Source organism: Nicotiana tomentosiformis, chromosome 5 (genome assembly GCF_000390325.3).
Source record: "Nicotiana tomentosiformis chromosome 5, ASM39032v3, whole genome shotgun sequence".
NCBI classification, from domain to species: Eukaryota; Viridiplantae; Streptophyta; class Magnoliopsida; order Solanales; family Solanaceae; genus Nicotiana; species Nicotiana tomentosiformis.
The window spans coordinates 37,760,123-37,770,304 of NC_090816.1; positions in this window are offsets into that span (position 1 = coordinate 37,760,123).

The window sequence follows — 10,182 nt, forward strand, 5'->3', positions numbered from 1 at the left end:
TGCTAGCAATCTATAACCAGCTCTATCAATTCTGAAACACGTCTGAAACTCACTCGAGCCCTCAGAGCTCCAAACCAAACATCCACACAAGTCTAGAAATATTATACGAACTCGCTCATACGATCAAAATGCCAAAATAACATCCAGAACCATGAATCAGACATCAAAACGCAAGAAATACAAAAGAAAACTCAAGAACCTCTAGAATCACAACCAAACATCTGATTCCTATCAAACCAACTCTAAATTGTACCAAATTTTGCAGACAAGTTTAAAATAACAAGATGAACCTATTCCAAGTCCCAAAATTAAAATTCGGACCCGATAACTATAAATTCAACCTACGGTCAAACCTAGGGAATTCTCAAACATTCAAATTGCCAACTTTCGACAAAACAGATCAAATCAACTTAGGAACCTCCAAATTTAATTCCGAGCAGGCGCCCAAGTCTAAAATCATAATAAGAACCTACCGAAATCGTCAAGATACTGATCCGGCGTCGTTTACCCAAAATATTGGCCATGATCAACTCTAGCCTCATTTTTAATCAAAAGTTTTACTTTCTTCAAAATTTAACATAAAAGTATTTCGAAAAGCGACACGGACCACACACGCAAACCAAGAAATATCAAATAAAGCTACGGAATGCCTCGGATCATGAAAATTAAGGTTACTACTCAAAACGATCTATCGGGTCATCACAATAAATGAAGTATTAATTTAAGCCCTTAAACTTCAAATCTCGGCTCCGACTCTGAATATTTGCTACTACTAAACTTCGAGGCAGGCCTACGTTGTTCTTAGAGGGGTTACCAAAACCCGTTAACCTCGAAAAATGTTTATGTAGTATTGTGTATATATCTATAAGATACTGTGCAAAGGCTTATATATTTTAGCGGGACTTCGCTAACACAAATGCTGTGTTGGAGCACTGGTTTTGGCGGCAGATCTTGTGATTTACTATCTTAGTCCGAATGCACGCTTCTGCACCTTATCTTTTCAATTGTTTAAACTTTCTTTTCAGTACCTTCCCCGCCAAACCTTCCTATGGCCCCACCTTCTTCTTGTTCTAATTAAAACCTTTTACACTCTCTCTACAATAGAACATATTTTACGCACCAAATATGAACCCTTGGTCCAATTTCCAAACAAGCTTCTTTGGATAAGCGAGTCTTTCTCAGTTGGTAAAAATATCTCTACTCACGATCGTTAGGTCCTGGATTCGAGTCATGCTGGAGGGGAAGTGTAGAAATACTATAGATCCTTCTAATTTGGTAAAAACTTCTCGCCCTCCATTTATTTATTAATACCATTAAATATGCACCAAGCTACTTTCTTCTCCTTTTGGTGATTTGGATCAATATAAACTATTTGTGACAAGTGACGACTTATAAGATATTTCAACATTTTTCCCTTTAACTTTCATAATGTTACTTTTGCTGATCCTTGGAAATGTTCAACTGAAAATCATTAAACAAAATATGTAGATACATTATCATTTATAAATTTAATTGCATTGAAAATTAGTGTTACGTCAATAACAATAATCAATTTCCAAATGCTAAACTGAAAATATAAGAAAGCACAAAGGAGTGCAACGTAGTAGGTTGATTACTTGTGCAATTAAATTTGATTTTACATATGGAAAGAGTATTCTCATGAAGTATATCAAGAATGAATTGTGCAGTAATATTAGTGATGCATTTTAAATGATTGTTTATTTTATTACATTGAGAATGTCGTATTTGTAAAGATAAGCAATATATTGTGATCGATCGTTTTCAGAATATAAAAGCGAATATAAAAGCGCATCCAAGTCAAGTATGAAGTAGAGTGTGAATAGATGACGTACTTTGGTTATATTACTACTAAATTAATGATATTCAATTATTTTAAAGTATAATTTGCTCATTACTTAACATAATCCTTAAGTTTAAGAGAGTTGCACGCTCGACTTTTAGCTAGTAATTGGCATGACTATGCCAAAGTTAGCGGTTCCCCCGTCACATTCAAATCCTGGATCCACATCTAAACTCAAAATATAGATCAATGGAATCAGCTCCTCGAGGGAGAAAAGTTGGTTTAATTTCTTGGCTTAGGCTTCTTCACAATCATGACGAGCAATGAGCATGGTGAGAGCAGTAGTCACTTACACTACCCAAAACAGCCCTGTATAGTAACATTATTGAAGAATTAATTTCAATCAACAATTTCTAGCAAAAGAAAGAAAAATCACCAAAAATAAAAGGAAATAGAATTCTCGACTGGTACTTTTTTAGAGTTTAATTAATATTAAATTCACTGATAGCGTAAACCACCAGCTAATTTAACTTGGTGGAACACGTAACGCGTGCATGCTGTAAAATCACCCATAATTGACTTAATGAATAAAAATTTACACTTTTAGTTGAGGGATCTTGACATCTTGTTCACATGTTGTATTAACGGGATATCCTCTAGAAGAGACAAAAATAAATATAAAACTATTACTTTTCGAGACAAGCTAGGGTTACGCTTTAACATTTCTTAAGGAAATATATAGCGCCATCTATAAGTTTTGAGTATTCAATCTCCTCATTTTTTATGGAACTCCTCATGATCAGATGGGGATTACTAAAATATGATTAGAGGAGGAAAACTAATCTTATTAAATTAGAAGTCCTTGTAACTAGCAAAACTTGGAAGCTAAGGTTGCTATAAAATTTTTGTTTTATACCCTGAATCTATAGTCACTCTAATTCAAGATTCAAACCACTGGGATCATAGGCGAAGCAAGAAATTGCAGTAAGAAGTTCAAAATAGAAAGAAGTAAATATTAAAAGAATTTAATATCTACTGTATATACATAAAAAATAATTTTGACCTATTATATATAGTTTAGTTTTTCAGCGAACGAGCCCCCTTCTGCCACTGGCTCCGCCTATGATTGGGATACTTCGAATAAACTTGAGTATGTATAGGATATATCGGTGCTAAAATATCTTCCAAATTAGTTGGGGTTGTGGTTCTAGATTTTGTTCTCCTGGTAAAATCCTTTGGCTTTGTAGTTTTAGAATTATACTGATCCCAAGTACTCCATCTCGATCATTCCACATAGGAATAAAGGAGCTAAAGAGGAAACGGCATGACCAGAAGAATTATGTGAAATGCATGAAATTATTCAGCTGATGCTTTCTTGATTGATTGAGACAAAACGTTTGCCTCGATACAGCTCAACTCAGATACTCGTTGAACAAGAAATTTGTATCTTTCATCTCTTATTGTCGTAATCATGGAAAGGAAGAGCCATCAAAATAAAAGAAAAATCGAGATGAAGTTTATAAAAAATAAGCGTTTTGAGGATGTGACGATCTACAATAAGCAAAAAGCTCGTAAGAGAGCAATGGACCTTTCTAGTTTATGCGAAATTGAGATTACAGTTATTATTATTTTGATTAGTGGTGAACCATTACTATTTGGAAATCCAAATGTTGAATCAATGGTCGATTGATTGTTTATTCTGTAGAAAAATATTTGAAAAGACTAGTGGTTGTAAAAAAAGGATAAGCTGGAAAAGAAGAAGAAAAATGGATATGATGAGGAAAAAGGAAAAGCTATTGAAAGTAACTTCGCACACTCTACATTGAAGATTTTCAAGGCAACTGATATGGACAAACATGAGAAATTAGATCAAAAGATCGACGAACTTGAAAGAGAATTGGTTAAACAATTGTCTTTCAAACTTGTCGATATTTTGATTCAGTTTCTCAAAGTTTTTTCAAATTAATGCTTTGAAAATCTATAATGTAGAGTGTGCGGAATTACCTTCAATTGCTTTTTCTTTTTCCTCATCATCTACCGCCTTTATTTTTCTTCTTTTTCTACTTATCCAATTTTTATGACCACTAGACTTCTCATATATCATTCTGCAGCTTGACATAAGTTCAAATGACCGTTTGGAATTCAAAAATTAGTCGACAACCGATTCAACATCTAGATTACCAAATAGAAATAGTTCATTATTAATCAAAAAATAATAATTACTATCTCAATTCTACATAAAATAGAAAGGTCCATTGCTTTTTTACCAAGAGCTTTCTGATTATTATATTGACGTAACCTCCTTAGAAGCTTATTTTTGAAAACATCATTTCGATTTTTCTTTTTTTTGAAAGCTCTTCCTTGTCATGATTAACCACAGTAAGAGATGACAAGATACAAATTTCTTGTTGAACGAGTGTCTTCATTCTCAGAACCTACAAATAGCATCAGATTCCATGCAGTTAGGACACGTACTGCATTCTTCGCTTATTATTGAACTCGAACCCTATATACAATTTGCATAACCAAACTAATGTAAAGGGCGTTTAATTTACGTCAAAAGTTTATTAGAACTACCTTCATTTAATTTTTGAAAATAGAAAGCGGATGAATGTTACATAATGACAATTTAAACATTTTTTATTCTCCATATTTCATGGTGACAGTCGAGAATTATTGGTTGAGGTCATTCCTTAACCTATTTTCACTGCCTTGTCCACTTTTGGAAACAAAAAGTTCAATGTTTATTGAAGGTTATATTCCTAGATAGTCCTTTAAAGTTGCACTTTTATGATTTTTTCAAGATCTAAATAGTTTGTTTCCTCTCGATGAGTTAGAAAGAAAAACAAATTAATTAAGAGATACAAAATAAAAATTCAAGAAAAGGAAAAATGTTAAACCATATGAACCATATAAACTGAATGTGTAGTAAAAAAGAATCGAAGCACTTTAGTTTAATTTACCACGTCCATGCCAAGCGACAAGATGTAGTTGACCAAGAATAGAGGGAGAGGAGACTGACCAATAAATATAACTAAAAACTAACCGAATCCCCGATACACACATATGTACTTATATATTGAAAATTTCTAATAAAAACACATGAATGAATAAAAGAGTATTTTTTTGTTATTGTTACAGATCTGCAAATATTTCAGATATATGTTATACATACCCGTATAACAAAAATAGCCACGCAGTGAAGCTTGGTGATGAAACAAAGGGAAACCTTAGAGAAATAAAATACTATAAATCCAAGGAGGAGTAAAGACTAGAGTGAGTTGATAATACTAGTATCAGCAGTATATATAGATATGAAGAAGGGGTATTTTGTAAGTTAAAAATGCATATAAGAACCAAGAACAGAAAAAATATGTTGGTCTAGATTGTGGTAATATGTTGATTTTTTTAGATATTGATTATCTTACCAAGGATGGATAACTAGTAACCCCGAAAAGAAAAAAAATTAATTAACCTTCAGGGATTGTAATCTAAAAAATTAATTAACCTTCCAATATAACAATCTTGCGTTAGATCTTGTACTTTGTCTAAATGAGACATGATATGTGTTATTTATGACAACTTTTTTATCAACCACTAAATGTATTTGAATCTAAGAAATTAATTAACCTTCCAATATAACAATCTTGCGTTAGATCTTGTACTTTGTCTAAATGAGACATGATATGTGTTATTTATGACAACTTTTTTATCAACCACTAAATGTATTTGAATCTAAGTCATTTATCATGCAGAACACTTTCCGTTGAATAGAGTTATAAAGCAAAAATACAGATGAATTGATCATGAAATCACTGCGTGTATGTTTGTGTGAACGGTTTTTGTTGTCTTAATTGAAGTGTTGAACAATTACTTTAGCTGCGTAGTGTTACAAAATCAAAATATCTCTACGTGAGTGTGCATATAAACGGCTTTTATTGTCTTAATTGAACCATAATAATCATCATATACAAGGCTTTAACTATTGGATTGGTATTTCGTATACTAATATATGTACTTAGTATTATACGTCATTTTTTTGTTTAATCATCCGAATACTCCAGATTACTCCAGATTTGTGCCATATAGGTACCACCAAGGGGGAAGTACTCCAGGCTCCGTGCATTCAAGAATTATGTTATTAGCTCGAATTCAAGACTTCTAATTACGAGTAGAAGGCGAGTCAACGGTTCGGTTCGGACGGTTATTTTATAAAATTTGTACTAACCAAAATTAAATTTTTCGGTTATTCTATTATGTATAACGAAAACTAAATTTTTCTAAATCGTCCCAATCATATCGGTTTTACTTCGGTATCGGTACAGTTCGGTTAATTTTCGGTATTTTTTTAAATGTCATGTAAAAGTCACTAGTAAAAGTAGAATGCAATAATATACATACTTTTATAGGATTTAGAAAAACTCTCTAGACAATTTTACTGTATAAATGGTGATAAATTAAAAAACATGAAAGATGGCTAGAGTATAGATTCATCCACTACTCTACAGCAGTATAAAAGAAACTAGCGAAGATAAAGAAAAGATAAATCACATGAGTAGAAAGATATTAACCAAGTTATGACTCAAGAAAAAAGTCTATAGAAGATTAAATATTCATAAATCTAAATCAGGCGAAATGAAACTGTTTACCCTCAAAATCGGATAACAATTGAATTTATAAGTGATTTTAAGGATACGTGATTTGATTTGATACTAAACGACAAATCAAATTGCAATTGAAATAAGTAATGGAAAAGTGAATGCAAACCGCTTAAGTTGAACAGTCTTAACTTTTGAAAGTTAGCCACCCTCGAGCCAAAAATATTTTTATTGGTAACAGAACAACAAGAGAATAATAAGAACTTGAAGAGAATAGTAATATACTGCTTTGGGATGTGTGTTACAATGTATTTTATAAGTAATCAGACTCCCCTTTATATAGTAGGGGAGTCCTACCTTAAATACAATTCTATAAAAGGTAAAAATCTCCTGGTTTGCTGATTTGCCGGTCCTTTACTAACACGTGCCGAGATTCCTATCAAAATATCCGATCGGCTATGGATATTTCGGCCTTCTGTTATTTCGGTCTTCTGTTGTTTCATACCGGCAATGTTTTCTCAAGCTTATTCGGGGTCAGGGTCGATTCCGGGATCACGGGCTCAATTTTCCTGATGACAGATATTCTGACTTCGTGTTCTGGTTCAATGAGATTTGGGGTTGATTTTTAACCCTTCGCTTTCTGAGCCCGATCTGTTGTGCAATAGTCGAGCCCGATTTCGACCGTATATAGATAGTCCCCTCGTTATTCGGAGAGTAAACGACGAGAAACGATATGAGCTTCCGATATCTCCCATCGGTACTCCGCGTCAGAAACGACAAAATGAACGAAACGTCTCGTCAGTCACGTCTTCATGGCATTAAATGTTCGTCAGTTGCTGGTAGGCCACTTATGGCTTTGAACCGTCATTTTGAAACTATAAATACCCCGTTCTTCATTCATTCAAACTTTTACATCCAAATCTTCTCTACTCCTGTTTTTAGAAATTTCAACACTTCCTAGTATTAAATTTGTGGCTATTCTGAAATCCTTTCACAAGAACTTCAGCTTTGTTTTTATCTCTAACCATCAAACTTAATCTTTAAACTTTTTCTCTTTCCTTCATCTATCAAAGAAATGGCGGAGACTTCAAAATTTGTTCCCCAAAAAGAAACTCCCTCTGCCTCGCGACCAGCTGTAGAGGAAAGCGTTTCGTATGCTGCTACCGGAACCTCCCCTGAAGATGTTCGTTTCTACAGGGTGCCCAACCGGTGCTGATTTCAAGGTCGAGAAAACCTCCTCAGTACCGGGTCGGTGTCAACCGATCTCGAGATATATATGCTCGGTCACCGATAGTTTCCTTTCCAAGGTCAAGGAGGATTGCAACTGGTTTAATAAGCACGTGGTGGTCCCCACACTCGAGGAAGCGATTACTACCCACATGGAGGGTTTTTAAGTGTTTACACTTATCCCTTCACACTGGGCCCCTTGGATCCGGTCATCATTGCCTTATATAAGAGGTACAAGGTAAACCTCGGTCAAATTTATCCTTCTTTCTGGTGGATAGTAATTCTTCTCTGCTTATTCGTAAGTAAAATCTAAGGGTGCCCCTTAACTATCGACCATCTCATGTGTTTGTATAGTCTCCGACTCTATCGAGTGAGATTAATCAAACTTGCCCATCGGGCTAGTAAGGCCCCATTCTCGAGCATCGATGAGGATCAGGACCGAGGTTTGTTAGGCTGATTCGTCCGAGTGAAGACCTCGGATTTAATCCCGGCCGAGTATATGCCATTTCCTGAAAAATGGAACATGAAACGTAAGTATAACCTCGCTTTCAAGATTTCGTTTATCGTTTTTCTTTTTCCTCCCTTCTCATTGATGTTTTGTAGTGGTGCAGCTGTTGCTCGTATGCCAGATGCAGTTCTTCAACTCAAAGAGTGGTTCGAGGGCATCGTGTCCCAGAAACCATATTCCGAACGCGCATGGCGTGAAATTTCGAAGGGCTGGTGGGAGGCCCATTCCTATAGTGAGATTTTGTTCTCATGTGAATAACACTTAGGTTTCCTCCGTGTTACTGAGCCCTTACTCGTTTTCCTTTTCTTTGCAAGTCTTCCCAAGGATGTTGCATTGAGGGCCCCATCTGGTGGCGTGGATTTCTCCTCCGAGTCCCCTGCTTCGAGACTGGGTGAGGAAAACAAAAAAAAGGTTCAGAGATCTCCGAATTCGATGAAGAAAAAACTGAAAAGAAGGCTGGTGCGCAAATCCAAGGAAAGCACCAGCGCCCGGGAGATCCCATCGGACTTACTCAATCGGCTGAGAGACGAGTCCGAAGAAGAAAAAGCTTTCGAACTGGTGGCCCGCGTGCGAAGCGATACCGAACTGCCTCAAACCAGGGTGGATGATGAAGAGGCAGTGGCCGAGGCCTCCGAGCTAGAGAAGGGCGTGGCTGTTTTTCCCCGAGCTAGGTAGGTCGACAAAGAGACTACAGCTGTTGCTTCTCGGGCAGAGGATAACGTCCCAAAGGATGCACTTGGGGTGATAGAACTCTCCGAGTCGCCCTCATTCACTGACTCCATGATCAGCGAGGCCCAGATGCTCAAAGGACGCCCAAACGAGGGGCCCCAAGGGGTGGCAGACTCTTTTAACAACTTCTTTGATGGCTTAGATTCTACCCCCTCGGAAGACGTCACCGGGTTGGGTGACTTACCAGTACCAAAGAAGAGACCATCTGGAGCCAGCGGGCCCTTTTTAAATTCGAAATTAGTAAGCTGATTCCCAACTCCGAGCGCAGGTCCTGACCGGAAGCGGTCAATTATTATGTCTATTCGAGAGGATGCCCGAGTTCTCTCTGCCCCAATGGGGGTTTCCAGCTATCTTCGGTGCCTGGTGACCTAAGAGGATTAAGCCAAGATGGACGAGGTAGAAGCGCCCTGCCTGTTCAACAAAGCACAATAGACGTTAAATCGGCTAATTTTGAATGCCTCCTGTCTACCTTTAATATGTACTTTACATTAAATTCCAAAGAATCATAACTCTTTTCTTTGTGCTTGCATGCCTCGGTGCTTCATCACGAGACTTTTCTCTGATATCGAGAAGAGTTAAACCAACATGAGGCCTAGACTCGAGACCTCACTGAGAAGAGGGAGGCTTACAAACTTCTCAATGAGAAACTCCAAGCTGAGCTAGAGGCAGCCCGGAAGGAACATGTCGACTGGGTCGAGCAGGTAAGAAGAGTATTTGATGTTAGTGACGATGAGTCAGACACGGTGGATAACGGTCCAAACCCACATGTTTAAAAGAAACTTGATCAGATCAAGCAGCTCCAGGCGGAGGTGGTTGCGGTGAAGGCTGAGGCCAAAGAATGGAAAAGAAACATGGACCGCTTGGACTTGGAAAAGGAGGCTGCCCGGGCACAATTGACTTTGGTTGAGGATTAGCTTCGGACTGCAAAGGAAAAGGCTTTGGTGCAGGCCAAAAATGTTGAGGGGCTCCAGTCTCAGCTGAGTTTGGCTGTCTTTGATCAAAAAAGCCTGGCCAAGGAGCTTGAGGTGGCCAAGTCAGAGGTCGTCGTGGTCAAAGCCGAAGTTGATGAAAGGGTGGACTAACACAAGGCCGATGCCGAGGCAGCTCAGGTCCTTGTAAAAAATATGGTTGATCATATGAAGTGGTAATCCCTAAGAGAGGCCCTCGGGGAAATTCATGCTCGGGGTTTTGATATATCGGCTGAGATCAATGATGCCAAGGTCCTCGAAGCCGCGGCTAGGAAGCTGGCCTATCCCGAGGAGGAAGATTCTGAGGAGTCTGAAGATTCGGGTGAGTCCGAGGGCGGCGGAGACCCCGAA